The following is a 14277-nucleotide window of genomic DNA, read 5'->3' as shown; positions in this document are numbered from 1 at the left end:
GGGGAAGGCAGGGGAGAGCTGTGATCGCTGCTTCCTATTATAGGGACTCTACCTTCACACGTCATCCAAACCTAATTACTTCCCAAGGGCCTTCCTTCTAAATAGTATCTCCCTGGGGATTAAGGCTCACCAAGTGAATTGGGGGTGAGGAGAAACACATATTCACCAAGGAAAGAGACAGAAGATTCCGGACTGAATCAAGTGTGGTTCTTACCTTACCGAACAAGAGTATCAGGAAGGCAGATGAACCCACAAAACCCTGAGACGTCTCACCGATTTCCTAGAGTGACTATCCTGGGAAAGAGTAAAGAAAGAACAGCTGGGATCAGACGTGCCTACTGCCTCCAGGGGCTCTCAGCAGAGGGTGGAAAACCACCCAGCTTCCATTTTCCTGGGCCCATGATGCATTGCAGCAGCACTCTGAACGCCACCGTATCTGCTCCAAGGCTCCGGACACCCCTGCTTTGGTGGAGTGCATCTGGGGAACACCAATCCTCCGAGTCTCTAAAGCAAGCACTGAGCCCAGGTCTGTACCAAAGGTTGCACACAGCCCCAGCACAGCTCTTCCCTCCCACCTCGAAATATCTAACAGTGCGCAAAACAATGAAGAAGTGCCCAAAGGTTCTGAAGGAAAGTGCACTCCAAGAGTTTACAAAGTCAGGTCACCATTCAATTATAAATACAGCAGGCAGACATTAGCATGCACTACAGAACCTATGGAACATAACTCGCGTGGGCCTGCCTTGAGCAGAGCAATGAACATCAGACAATAAGCTAAATAAGAGCTCCAGCTCTGACTTCTCAGTTAACCCATTGGCTGTGGACAACCTAAGCATCAGGGTCCCATGGTCCATCAAACAGTTGGTCAGGCTGTTTGTTTTTGAGCATCAGTTGCTTCCCGGATACTCTACCTGCATGTTTTCTTTAATTCTTTTTTTAAAATTTTTTATTTAATTGAAAGTCAGAGTTACACAGAGAGAAAAGGAGAGGCAGAGAGAGAAAGAGGTCTTCCATCCTCTGGTTCTCTCCCCAGTTGGCTGCAATGGCTTGAGCTGCACTGATTCGAATCCAGGAGCCAGGGGCTTCCTCCTGGTTTCCCATGCGGGTACAGGGGCCCAAGGACTTGGGCCATCTTCTACTGCTTTCCCAGGCCATAGCAGAGAGCTGGATTGGAAGTGGAGCAACCGGGCCTTGAACCGGCGCCCATAGGGGATGCTGGCACTGCAGGTGGCGGCTTTACCCGCTATGTCACAGCATCGGCCCCCTCTTTAGTTCTTACAATGACCCGTGATTAAGATGTTATCATCCCTGTTCCCAAGACAGATACCTGTGGCTTGGCTGAAATTCTAGGAAAGCATGAATCTCATCTTTCTTGTTTATCATTGAGCCTTGACCAGCAAACTGAGTCGGTACTCAATAAATACTGAATGCAGGAAAGAAGATGGGGGTGGGGCAGGCATTTGGGCACAGCAGGTGAAACCACTGCCTGCAATACCAGCATCCCATATGAGTGCAGGTTCAAGTCCCGGCTGCTCCACTCTAGCTCCCTGCTAATGACTTGGGCAAGCAGTGGCAGATGGCCTAAGTACTTCAGCCTTTGCCATCCATTGGGAAGACCTGGATGGAGTTCCAGGCTTCTGGCTTCAGCCTGGCCCAGCCATTGGGAGTGAACCATCACATCTCCCCACCCCTCCACCCCCATTAACTCTGCTTTCAAATAAATAAAATGAATCTTTAAAAAAAGACAGAAACTCACATAGCTATTAAAGAACAGAGCCAAGATCTGAACCAAAATCATTTGACCCTCCCTCCAAAGCTTTAATCCACTGCTTCTGTTTTCATTTTTTAAAAATTTTTATCAAGGTATACTTTACATACAGTAAAACACCCAGTCTTAAACACACAGCTCTTTGCATGTTTACCGTATATGTTCCATGTAACCATTATGGGATTAAAATAAAGAACACTTTTGTCCCCCTAGAAAGTTCCGTCCAGCTTCTTTCCAGTTTATATGTCATCCTATCAGTCCACTGCTGCTCCGACTTCTATCACCACAGCTTTGATTTGACCAAAGCGCTCTTAAATACCTCTCCTGATACACAAAGAGTTCATGAGAGTACCAGGGTCCTTTACAAAGTTTGTGGGAAAATAAAATTAAAAGGTAAGTTTAGGTGTGGGTGTTGTAGGACAGAGGGTTGAGTGTCGCTTGCTTAGGAGGTCTGCATGCCATAGCAGAGTGCCAGGCCCAGCCACTCCACCTTTGATCCAGCTCCCTGCTAACGAGCCTGGGAAGCAGCACATGATGGCTCAAGTACTTGAGTTCCTGCCACTCACATGGGAGACCTGGATGGAGTTCCTGGGTCTTGGCTTCTGGCTGGCCCAGCCCTGGCTGTTGTGGGCACTTGGGGAGTGAACAGGTAGATGGAAGGTATCTGTGTGTGTGTGTATGGGTGCGTGTGTGCACATGTCTCCCTCACACTGTCACACTGGGTTTCAAATAAATAAATAAAACTTTAGAAAGAAGTTTATTTTGGGGCCGGCGCCGCGGCTCAATAGGCTAATCCTCCACCTAGCAGCGCCGGCACACCGGGTTCTAGTCCCGGTCGGGGTGCCGGATTCTGTCCCGGTTGCCCCTCTTCCAGGCCAGCTCTCTGCTATGGCCAGAGAGTGCAGTGGAGGATGGCCCAAGTGCTTGGGCCCTGCACCCCATGGGAGACCAGGAGAAGCACCTGGCTCCTGGCTTCGGATCAGCGCGGTGCGCCAGCTGCAGCGCGCCGGCCGTGGCAGCCATTGGAGGGTGAACCAACGGCAAAGGAGGACCTTTCTCTCTGTCTCTCTCTCTCACTGTCCACTCTGCCTGTCCAAAAAAAAAAAAAAGTTTATTTTGGTGCAAAATATTTGAAATGCATGCATACAAGAAGTCTTCAATATATTCACAGAAAATGCGAATTAAGAAGAAATATTTATAATTTGCAGCAAAATAAACTTATCTTTCTCTACCTCCCAACATGTGTCTTAGCAGGCACCTGGAGTGAAAGGTGAAGCAAGACTCAATCCCAGGCACTCTGATGCGGGATATGAGGTGAACAAATAACAGCTTGGATCTCTGTCTCTCTCTAAGATTTAGTTCATTTATTTGAAAGGCAGAATGAGAGACAGAGGGAGAGAGAGAGAGAAAGAGAGAGAATTTCCCATCTGTTGGTTCACTCCTCAAATGACCGCTATGGGTGATCCAAAGCCAGGAGCTTCCTCCAGGTCTCCCACATGGGTGCAGGGGCCCAAGCACCCAGGCCATCTTCTACTGCCTTCCCAGGCCATCAGCAGGGAGCTGGGACTTGAACCAGTGCCCATATGGGATGCTGGCACCACGGGCAGATGCTTAACCTACTACAGCGGCCCCAGTGTTCCCCATTTTGTAAAGCAAACATATAAATGGAAAGGCACCAAGTTCTGAGCACTTGCCTGTGTACACGGCTCTCTCCTTACAGAATTCACTTGCTCTTCTGTCACGAAACACTCATCGCACATTATATTACAATTTGCTCGTTTCTTGTATTTCTGATAGGTTGTAAGCTCTCTGATGACGAGAACCTTGGCTATCTTATGCTCCACCACCTACACACCCAGCACATAGCGAGCACTCCTTCGATGCTTCCTAATGAGTCAGTGAATACAGCCTTTGGCTTATGTCCACTGCCCAACTCAAGCGCAGGATGAAGGAGCTGCCATAAACCCCGAAAACCAACAGTGTGTTTTTGCCTTTAGCGCGATGATCTTAACGATCTAATTTGCATGATTCTTCACAAAGTTTCCTAGCCCTATACCTGTCTCAGCCCGGAAGGAATGAGAGTAAGGAATGAGATACAGACTTCGTATCTGCGTCTCTAACCTCACCCAGTCTCACAAAGTAGGAATTGTAACCACTGTGCCTGTGAGTAAACCGGGTTCCGGAGACAGCTCTGATTAGTCCTATTTCTCCCCATCAGTGTGCGTCGATGGACTCTAATGTAGTTAGACGCCTAACCCTATCTTTCCGGCAGACCGCAGTCTCCAAGATAGCTGAGCTGTGGGTGTGCATTTGCTCAGAACAGCGCCCAGCGAGCAGGTGCACGACCTTAACCTTAGGGCGCGGTAACAAGCAGGTAGCAAACAGTCAGTGGGCAAATGAGGGCGGGAAGGCACCTAGCGCCTATATTCCGCGGCCACCATTTCTACCCAGCTCGCACCATTCACGAGGAGAAAAGCTAGGACCCCATGGCGCCCGACGGGTTTCCCAGCTAAAAGAAAAGCACCTCCCGACCCCGTAGCTCTGGCTGTGACTAACAGGGCGCGAGCAAATCCCACTCCCTGTGACAAAGGCATTGTGCAGATTAAACGAACAACACAGCATTTCACGTGCTTCGCGGTCCGCAGCTACAGTCCAGGAAATTTGGTTTTGACGTTGAGTGAAGATTCCGGGAAGAAATAAAAGACTCAGGGAGAACCTGCGGCTCTATCTCCCGAAGCCTTTTGCTTCCTGTCAGCGAACCGAATAGAGTACACGGCCTACTGAAATGCAGATTTAAGTGAAGCCTCTCCGCCGCCCCGCCGTTCTTTGTTCGGGCATCGGGATGGTGCGGGAGCCCAGCGTACACGTCCGGGGGACCGCGGTTTCGCGTTCGTTTTATGCAAGACTAAATCAGAGTATTTGGGGGGGGGGGTCGAAACGTGCTTTCTCCAGCGAGGCAGGAGCGAACGCACCCCGCACGCAGCAGCCTCGGCGGAAGTGCTCCGCCGCGGGGCTGGGGGCGGGGGGCACCAGGCTTGGGCCTATCTGCAGCTGAGGACGCTGTTGCTAGGCAACGCAACCGCCGCCCCAGAGCCGCTCCCCCGCCCTCATCGCCAAGGAGATCGACGCCCCAACTCAGCCCTGCCGTAAACCCTCGCGCTCGCGCGACACCGCCGCGCCTGCCGCTGCGTGCGCGCCCTCTGCCCCCATCTCCGCTCTCCGCCCCGGCCGCCATTGCCTCGTGCCCGCGCCGGTCGGTTGGTGGCGCCTTTGTCCTACGGCGGGCAGGTGGGCTGAGGCGGAGGCAGCAGCGGCGGGCCTGAGGCGAAGGAGCGGCCGGGAGCCCGCCGCGCTGGTAGCGGTGAGTGCCGGGAAGCGGTGGCTGTCCGCCAAGGCTCGGGGCTGATGGGCAGGCGGTCTGTCGGGGGCCCGGGCCGGACGCGGCCGCGGAGGCTGAGGCGGGAGGCCCGCTTGACGCGCGGCCGCGGCTGCTCCCCGGGTGCGCGCGGGGCTGCGCATGCCCGGTGCGGGGCGCGGCCGCTGTTGGCTTCCGTCAGGCCGAGGCCCTGCAGTCCCGGGGCGGGCTGAGGTGCACGGCCGCGGCGGCTGTGCGTGAACCATCGGTCAAGAGCCTGCGAGGCTCCTCTGTAGGGTAGGGCCGCACACCCCGCACCCGTTCTCCACACGGTCAGTCGTTCGCCTGCGGGGCCTCAGCGAGTCGGTGGCGCGGTGGGGATTCGAACCGGGCTCAGGCGGTCGGTCTCCCCGGCGCTGTCCGGGACCTGCAGCGCCGCATCCTCGCGGAGTCTCCTTGTCGTGTGACACCCCCTCGTTTTATAGACGCGGACCCCGAGCCCGGACACCGGGAGGAAACCGTGGCCGAGGCCACCGCGGAGCGAGCGACCGAGCCGGCGTCGGAACCTGCTGGCCCGGGGCTGCCCCGCCCCCAGTCCCTCGCGTTGCCCCTTCGCTCCGTGTACCCCCTGTACGGCCACGGGCTTACCGAATGTTGGTTTTTACTCTTGAAACGGACTCTCTCTCTCTCTCTTTCTCCTGCTTAAATATGTTCAAGGCGGAAGCCGCGATCGCAAGCCGTATAATGGAAGCCACTTCGTTTTCGAATGCATGAGAAATAAATAAATACCTGTCTATTCAAATCAACAGTGCGTCCTTGTTCCTCCTGGAGTTATTCTGCGTTCCACGCTGTGGGAGACGCTGCCCTAGGCGTGCGGGTTGATGGTCGTGCTGCTGGCTTGGGACCCTGCGGGAGGAGAATTGCGTCCTCGTTGTAAACTGGCCTCGGGATTGGCCGAGCAGTGCCCTGGCGCGCCGCCTCCGTGTTCTCCCAGCGCTGTGATGTGGCTGCCACCCGCGAGTGGGTTCCAGGCAAGACGGCTCTGGAGACCTCCACATGTACCCGCGGGTTCTGTAGGAGCCAGGCGCGAGTGTGGACACTGACCTGGGCTCGGCCTGTTGGAAGCCGTAGAGCGTGCTGGGCGTGGGGCATCTCTCGGCTGCTTCGCGTCCGTCTCCTCCCTCGCGGTTTCCTTGCCGTCCCCTTAGCGCATCTGTCAGCTTCCACGCGTTCCCCGACGGTCTCTTGGCCTGAGACATCGGGACACTGGTTGTCCTTGGCGGATGTGCTGGGAGGAACCGTATCGCAAGGCTCTGTGGAAGGAGTTCTTCCAGGTGTAGGCCGCCGCGTCGGCGGGGTGTGGACGGGTTGTAAGTTGATGGTCTGCTCATATACTTTACTTTTGTGAATGTGAGAGCAAATGGACTTCAATCCACTCAAAGAAAAGTCAGCTGATGTCATTCAAGTCTGCTCACTCCCCTAAACGCGCGCGCGCACGCACACATATACACACACACACACGGTTTAAAAAATCCATATTCCTTTGTGATTGCTTTGGTATGACCACAAGGTAGAATTTGCAGAAGGCTAAGGTCGTTTTCTTCACATTTCTAAGTAGCAGTGTGAGTCAGAGAAGTGAGAATTTGGTTTTAATCAGGAGTCAGTGTCAGAACTCCAGCAAATGGGGCCTCGTCTACTAGCGCTAAAAACCTAAGAGTGCACATCTTTTGGAAAGGCTTTGGAATTGGGGTGAGAAAAGGTTCGAGGGTTTGAACTCAATGGAATACCCATTGCAGGCGCTCTCTGCCTGCGGCCTGCAGGTGGCGGTGCCTGTGTAGGCTCTACTGCGGTGAAGATGATTGGAATTGAGTTGTGCTGTTAGGAGTGGAAACACCTTTAGAAACGAGAGACAGGATAGGAACCTTTTGGAGGATGTATATTTACTTTTATCCCCTTCAGCGTACTTTGTTCTCTTGTTTTTGACTCCCCACGTGAAGAAGGAAGTTTCTCTTCCTAAACTCCTTATTAGCAGTGATAATAACAGCTAGCAGTGCTTGTGGGAAATTCCAGCTCATTTGCTCCTGCCAATCATCTTGTCCACTGCCATTGTTATATCTCTTTTGCAAATGAAATAATGGCTCACAGAGAGTCGGTTTCTTGCACAGTTCACATATTTTCTGGTAGAACACGTGCAGGATATTGGTGGAGAGGAGGGACTTCTTGCTGGTTAAGCAGAACTGGACAGTGCTGAGGTGCAGTGGCGAGGGTCTGAAGGCGTCCGTGTGCTAACCTCGTGCAGTGGAGATCCCCGTAAAGGGAAGGCCGGGTGCCTTTCTGCCGGTCTTGCCGTGGACATTTTGAGGCGACAGTGTTCCCCCAGATGCGCTGTTCTTGTACCGTACTGTTTGCTCCGAGTACCCTGTGATGTATTAATGATTTCTGTGTCTCTGAAACACGTGCCTCTGAAGCTCAGTGTTAGCTTCCTAGTGCCCAAAGAATGGTTCCGTGGACAGCGTACACGTTCATCTGGACTACTCTGCGTAAGCAGAGTTGAAGTAACCTGTCAACGAGTTAAGGGGCAGTGCCCAGTAGAAATCACCCTCTGTGGACTGTCATTAGTGAGAGACATTAATGAAGGACCAGGGTCAGGCCACTGGCTAACGCCTCAGCACATTAGGGAAATATGAAGTATACTGACAGCTAAATATTTAATACCAGCAGGCCTGCTGCTTCTTAAATGGTGGTTTTATTAGTACCAGATATGAATATTTATAGGGCTAGTCATTTTCGTTCTTTATCTTATCACCAAAAAAATAAGAGCTATTAGGTCAGCTAGGCCATTTGCTTTTATGTTAAGAAAGTAATAACTCTCTTAACAGTTGGAACTGTTCCAGACCATAGGACTATTCCTTGTATCCCTTTGTTTTATGTTTAAAGCATTGTTGACTTTTTTTAAGATAGATTTATTTATTTATTTATTTATTTATTTGAAGGCAGAGCCATAGAGAGGTAGAGAGAGAAAGAGGTCTTAAATCCACTGGTTCACTCCCCAAATGGCCACAACAGCTAGAGCTGAGCTGATCTGGAGCTGGGAGCCAGGAGCTTCTTCCAGGTCTCCAATGCGGGTGCAGGGACCCAAGGACCTGGACCATCTTATATTGCTTTCCCAGGCCATAGCAGAGATTTGGATCTCAAGTGGAACACCTGGGACTCGAACCGGCGCCCATATGGTATGCTGGCACTGCAGGCAGCAGCTTTACAGCTTTACCCAATATGCCATAGTGCAGGCCCTGCATTGTTGACTTATAAAAAGACAGGACACCTTTAGGCAAGAATTCAGACAGCTTAAGTTGCAGTGGAAAATGGAGGTCACGTATCTTTAGTTTTAGTGGTCCCTGGCGTGGGTCTAGAATGATTGAATTACTAAAGATTAGACTGATCCTGCAGCAAATGGGTGAGATTTTGAGAATTCTGGATTACAAATAATTTGGCTTTAAGTGAGTACACTTAACATTCATTGCAGTTAGAGATTGAAATGGCAATGACCTGTATTTAGGGTCAGAGAAAACACAAGGGATTTATTTTTAATCTTTTAAAATTAGTATTGATATCCAAAAGACAAAAATTAGGGAAACATAATTTTCATAAAATGTTTAAACTTATAACTATTAATGTGTAACTGAACCTTTTGTAGCCTTTGGGAAACTTACCTTAGGACAGCATTTATTTAAATCCGATACCCAAAAACATCAATCACCAGAAAAACTTGTTGGAAACACAGATTCTTGGAGTTCCCGGGCCCCCCTCCCAATTTACTGGACTGTAGAAGTGGAACTCTGGAAATCTGTTAAAAGCCACTCTGGTGAGTTGTATGTACATTGGAAGTTTGAAAGCCCCTGGCTCTGTCCCTTTTAATGCGTTTTCATGGGAAATAGAAGGTAGAAGCAAATCTTAGTACTGATCTCATCACCACAGATTGCTGATGCAAATTAACAGCTCTGATTTATGGTTGCAATACATTGGTGGGTTTGTTTTAAGTAAGACTTTATAAAATATTTTTGGTTTCCTGGTTTGAACTAGTAGTAAAAGGCATAATTGGAACATCTGTGTGGCTTTCAGTATTTTACTGCCTTCCAGGGTGCTTTTACCTTCCTAAGAACAAAGACTTCATGGTCTGCATATTAATTTCAGAATTGCTCCACTTTGCGTTTAGTTGTGTGGATATGAAATCCTATGTGTGACTGTTCTCCTTTGCCAAGAGTTGTGTGTAGTTATGCCCTCACCAGCAAGACAGTACTGACAGCTCGGGTTTGCGGAATTGAGAGAGAACTTCACTTGGCAGTTTGCCGTCCCTAACCAGAGAAGTGGGTAACATGCTTTCATTTTTCCTGCCTTTTTATAACTAGGTAGTTGGAAGAAGCTTAACTTCTCAGGATACTTTTACAATGTTCAGTGAAACTAAAGAGTTGATGGAAGGATTGATAGGTTGAACACTCCTGCTGTGAAGGGGGTCAGTGACCTCGGAATTGTCACAATTATGGTTGACTGTAACACTAAAAACAGCAAAAAGAAATTTTAGAAAGCTTTAGCACTCTAGAAACTTGACTGATGGCTCCGTTTTCTCTGGAGATAGCAGTGTGCTTATACTTTTTGTGCTATTAATATTTTTGCTGGCTTTAGTCTTTGCCATGACACTTTCTTTGTAACAGATTATGAGTTATTTCCCCCATGAACACAGGGGTTTAGAGAGCTTTCAAAATGGGACATTTGTGTGTATGTTATTATATAGAAGCAGGATTACATAGAAATAAATGGATAATAGAGCCCTAAATATGTGCCAAGAATCACCTGAGAAATTTGTTAAAATACAGATTCCTAAATTCAATCCACAGATTCTGCAAGTTTGAGGCAGGACCTGGAAATCTGATTTTCAACTCTCTTTCCAGGTGGTACTGAGGTGTCTTTATTAAGGAAATGTAATATAAGGAATGAAAGTTTTATTTTTTGCATCTGTAAAGAGAAATAGGAAGTGTTCTCTAATGGATCTAGAGTTTTGGTTTTGCAAGATAAAAAAGTTGTGGATATCTCTTGCACAATGGGATGTTGAATTGTACCTGTAAAAATGAACAAGGCAATGAATTTTATGTTATGGTTTTAACTATAGGGTTTTTTATTTTTAATGTTGAAAAGTGAGGAAGGGTGGTTTGTTGTCTGTTTTCTGGAACAATGAACTGAAGTAATTGTTGGCTATTATTACCAACTCCTCTAGCCATCAGTCCATTTTGTTAGGGTAAAATGATGACCAGATAAGTGTTTTCTCCCACTTGTTCCCTTCAGTATCAAATCAGTGGTCCCTGAAGAAAATTTCTATAATGGGCAATATCAGTGTTTTGATTGTCGTAAGTTTAAATACTCCCCTCCCCCTGTGGAGATAATATCCATACAGTAAAGCTTCATTAATTTGACTTCATCGAGACTCTGTTTCTGACAGTTTAGTTCATAGCCTCCTAAAAGATCCTGTTGCCACCAGTTTCTTCATTTTTCACAGGAGTCTCAGTCAGGTCTAACTCTGGCTTCATCTGTCATTCCTCTTTTCCTTCCTCTTGCCCCCATGTTCCCGCACTAAACTTCCTGTAGTTTTCCTAACTTACCAGGTCCTTCAAGGCATTCCTTTACTTTTTTTTTTTTTTTTTTTTTTTTTTTGACAGGCAGAGTGGACAGTGAGAGAGAGACAGAGAGAAAGGTCTTCCTTTTGCCGTTGGTTCACCCTCCAATGGCCGCCGCGGTAGCGCGCTGTGGCCGGCACACCGCGCTGATCCGATGGCAGGAGCCAGGTGCTTCTCCTGGTCTCCCGTGGGGTGCAGGGCCCAAGGACTTGGGCCATCCTCCACTGCACTCCCTGGCCACAGCAGAGAGCTGGCCTGGAAGAGGGGCAACCGGGACAGGATCGGTGCCCTGACCGGGACTAGAACCTGGTGTGCCGGCGCCGCAAGGCGGAGGATTAGCCTAGTGAGCCGCGGCGCCGGCCGGCATTCCTTTACTTTGCATGAGTTAGGATGACCTTTTTCTTTTTCTTTAAATTTATTTATTTATTTGAAAGGTAGAGTGATGGAGAGAAGGAGAGACAGAGACAGAGATCTTCTTCATTGCTGGTTCACTCCCCAAACAGCTGTAACAACTAGGAACTCGGGTCAGCCCGTCCTGGTCTCCCACATGAGTAGCAAGGACCCAAGTACTTGGGCCATTTTCTGCTTTCCCAGGTGCATTAGCAGTGAGCTAGATTGGAAGTGGAGCAGCCACTGGTACCAGCAAACTTCCTGGTACCCATATGGACGTCAACGTTGCCAGCAACAGCTTAACCCTCTGCGCCCCAACACCAGCCTCCTCTGACCTCTTTCTGTTAACAGCTCCTCATGCCTCAAGAGCCAGTGTAGATGTTACCATTAGGCTTTCCTTCCCCCTCCCCCTCAGGCACACAGGTACCTTCTTCCCAGTTTGCTGTGTTCCCTGCTCCTCTCCCCTTCTACACACGTACTCAGTTGGCCTCCGTTCTTCAGAGATGATAATATCACCCACTTCAGATTATACTGTAACTACTTGAGAACTGTCCCTCTCTTATTAAATAGTGATCTCCTTTAAGTCAAAGACTTCAGCTGTATCGTTTCCACATTATTTTTAGGCCCAGTACAGTGTATGACACATAGTAGGCATTGGCAAATAAATTAATGGTGGCTATGATGTAACTGATTATAAGCTATCCTTTTCAAGTTCATCGTAGTTCTCCACTTGTACAGTTTAGTTAAACTTTCACCTGTTTTAAACCCATATTTTAATTATTTTGTAGTTCAGATGTTTTTACTACTTTATATTATCTCGACCTTTGGGAATCGCAATTAGTGAGTTTTTTTCTCTTGGCTGATTTTCTCCTTGAATCAACATAGCTAACACAGGTAAAGTATCAATTTTTTTAAAAAGATTTATTTATTTATTTATTTGAAAGTGAGAGTTACACAAAGAGAGGAGAGGCAGAGAGAGGGAGAGGTCTTCCATCCACTGGTTCACTCCCCAATTGGTCACAATGACAGGAGCTGGGCTGATCTGAAGCCAGGAGCCAGGAGCTTCCTCCAGGTCTCCAACATGGGTGCAGGGGCCCAAGGACTTGGGCCATCCTCTACTGCTTTCCCAGGCCATAGCAGAGAGCTGGATTGGAAGTGGAGCAGCTGGGACTAGAACCAGTGCCCATATGGGATGCTGGCACTGCAGGCCCACCACACCACAGCACCAGCCCCATAAAGTATCAGTTTTATCAAGAAGGAAATATAGGTTCAAAGGAATCTGTGTCGACTAAATTCCCCAGAGTGGGTCTACAGTTCAAACTTGTTGATCCCCAGCTAAGTGCTCTTTTCTTTTAAAAGAACATTATATTGGGGGCCACACTGTGGCATAGCAGGTAAAAAGCCACTGCCTGGCCGGCGCCACGGCTCACTAGGCTAATCCTCCGCCTTGCAGCGCCGGCACACTGGGTCCTAGTCCCGGTCGGGGCGCCGGATTCTGTCCCGGTTGCCTCTCTTCCAGGCCAGCTCTCTGCTATGGCCCGGGAGTGCAGTGGAGGATGGCCCAAGTGCTTGGGCCCTGCACCCCATGGGAGACCAGGAGAAGCACCTGGCTCCTGCCATCAGATCAGCGCGCTGCGCTGGCCGCAGCACGCCGGCCACGGCGGCCATTGGAGGGTGAACCAATGGCAAAAGGAAGACCTTTCTCTCTGTCTCTCTCTCTCACTGTCCACTCTGCCTGTCAAAAAAAAGAAAAAAAAAAAAAAGCCACTGCCTGCAGTGCTGGCATTCCATATGGATGCCACTTCGAGACCCAGCTGCTCCACTTCCGATCCAGTTCTCTACTATGGCCTGAGAAAGCAGTAGAAGATGGCCCAAGTCCTTGGGCCCCTGCACCCATGTGGAGGACCCGGAAGAAGCTCTTGGCTCCTAGCTTCCTATTGGTGCAGCTCCAGCTGTTGCAGCCAATTGGGGAATGAACCAGCGGATGGAAGCCCTCTCTCTCTGCATCTCCTCTCTCTGTGTAACTCTGACTTTCAAATAAAAATTAATAAATCTGGCCAACGCCGCGGCTCAATAGGCTAATCCTCTGCCTGCGGCACCAACACACGTTCTAGTCCCGGTTGGAGCGCCGGGTTCTGTCCCGGTTGCCCCTCTTCCAGGCCAGCTCTCTGCTGTGGCCCGGGAGTGCAGTGGAGGATGGCCCAAGTGCTTGGGCCCTGCACCCCATGGGAGACCAGGAGAAGCACCTGGCTCCTGCCTCCAGATCGGCGTGGTGCGCCAGCCACGGCGGCCATTGGAGGGTGAACCAATGGCAAAGGAAGACCTTTCTCTCTGTCTGTCTGTCTCTCACTGTCCACTCTGCCTGTCAAAATAAATAAATAAATAAATAAATAAATAAGTTTTAAAAATAAATAAATACATCTTTAAAAGACCATTATATTAAGTGAAATAAGCCAGGCACAGAAAGATAAAAGGCATTTTCTCACTTTCATGTGAAATCTGAAACAACTTGACTTATAGAAGCAGAAATTCAACTGGCAGTTACCACTGGCTGGGGAGGAGAGGAGAGGGAGAAATGGTGGTCAAAGGGCAAACAAACCGTTGCAGTTAGGGACAGATGATAAGCGTGATGGATGTCCTGACTTCATTTAGTTATTCTGTATTCTATGTATACATTATTATACCCACATAATTTTATATAATTATAATTTGTCAAAATTATAATTAATTATAATATAAAATTATAATTTGTCAAAAGTAAATTTAAAAGTTGAACTTTAAAAAAATTTTTTTTGATAGGTAGAGTTATAGACAGTGAGAGAGACAGAGAGAAAGGTTCTTCCTTCTGTTGGTTCATTCCCCAAATGGCCACTACGGCCGGCACTGCACCGATCCAAAGCCACGAACCAGGTGCTTCTTCCTGGTCTCCCGTGCAGGTGCAGGGGCCCAGGCACCTGGACCATCCTCCACTGCCCTCCTGGGCCACAGCAGAGAGCTGGACTGGAAGAGGAGCAACTGGGACTAGAACCTGGTGCCTATATGGGATGCCAGCGCCTCAGGTGGAGGATTAACCAAGTGAGCCACAGCACGGGCCCCAA

The 14277-nt window shown here is 49.2% G+C and overlaps 1 protein-coding gene across 1 annotated transcript in view; it reads left to right on the top strand.

Moving 5' to 3' along the window:
• Window positions 1-4997: 4997 nt before the first annotated feature.
• The window catches only part of NCOA5 (nuclear receptor coactivator 5), a 37378-nt gene continuing 28098 nt past the window's right edge, over window positions 4998-14277 (top strand). Inside the window, exon 1 of the mRNA XM_062204284.1 lies at window positions 4998-5129. The gene's annotated coding sequence lies outside the window, so the exon portion shown is untranslated. The remainder of the gene's footprint in view (window positions 5130-14277) is intronic.

Source organism: Lepus europaeus, chromosome 10, assembly GCF_033115175.1.
Source record: "Lepus europaeus isolate LE1 chromosome 10, mLepTim1.pri, whole genome shotgun sequence".
Classification (NCBI taxonomy): Eukaryota; Metazoa; Chordata; class Mammalia; order Lagomorpha; family Leporidae; genus Lepus; species Lepus europaeus.
Note: the sequence above shows the minus strand (reverse complement) of the source record. Positions and strands in the feature narration are given on the sequence as shown.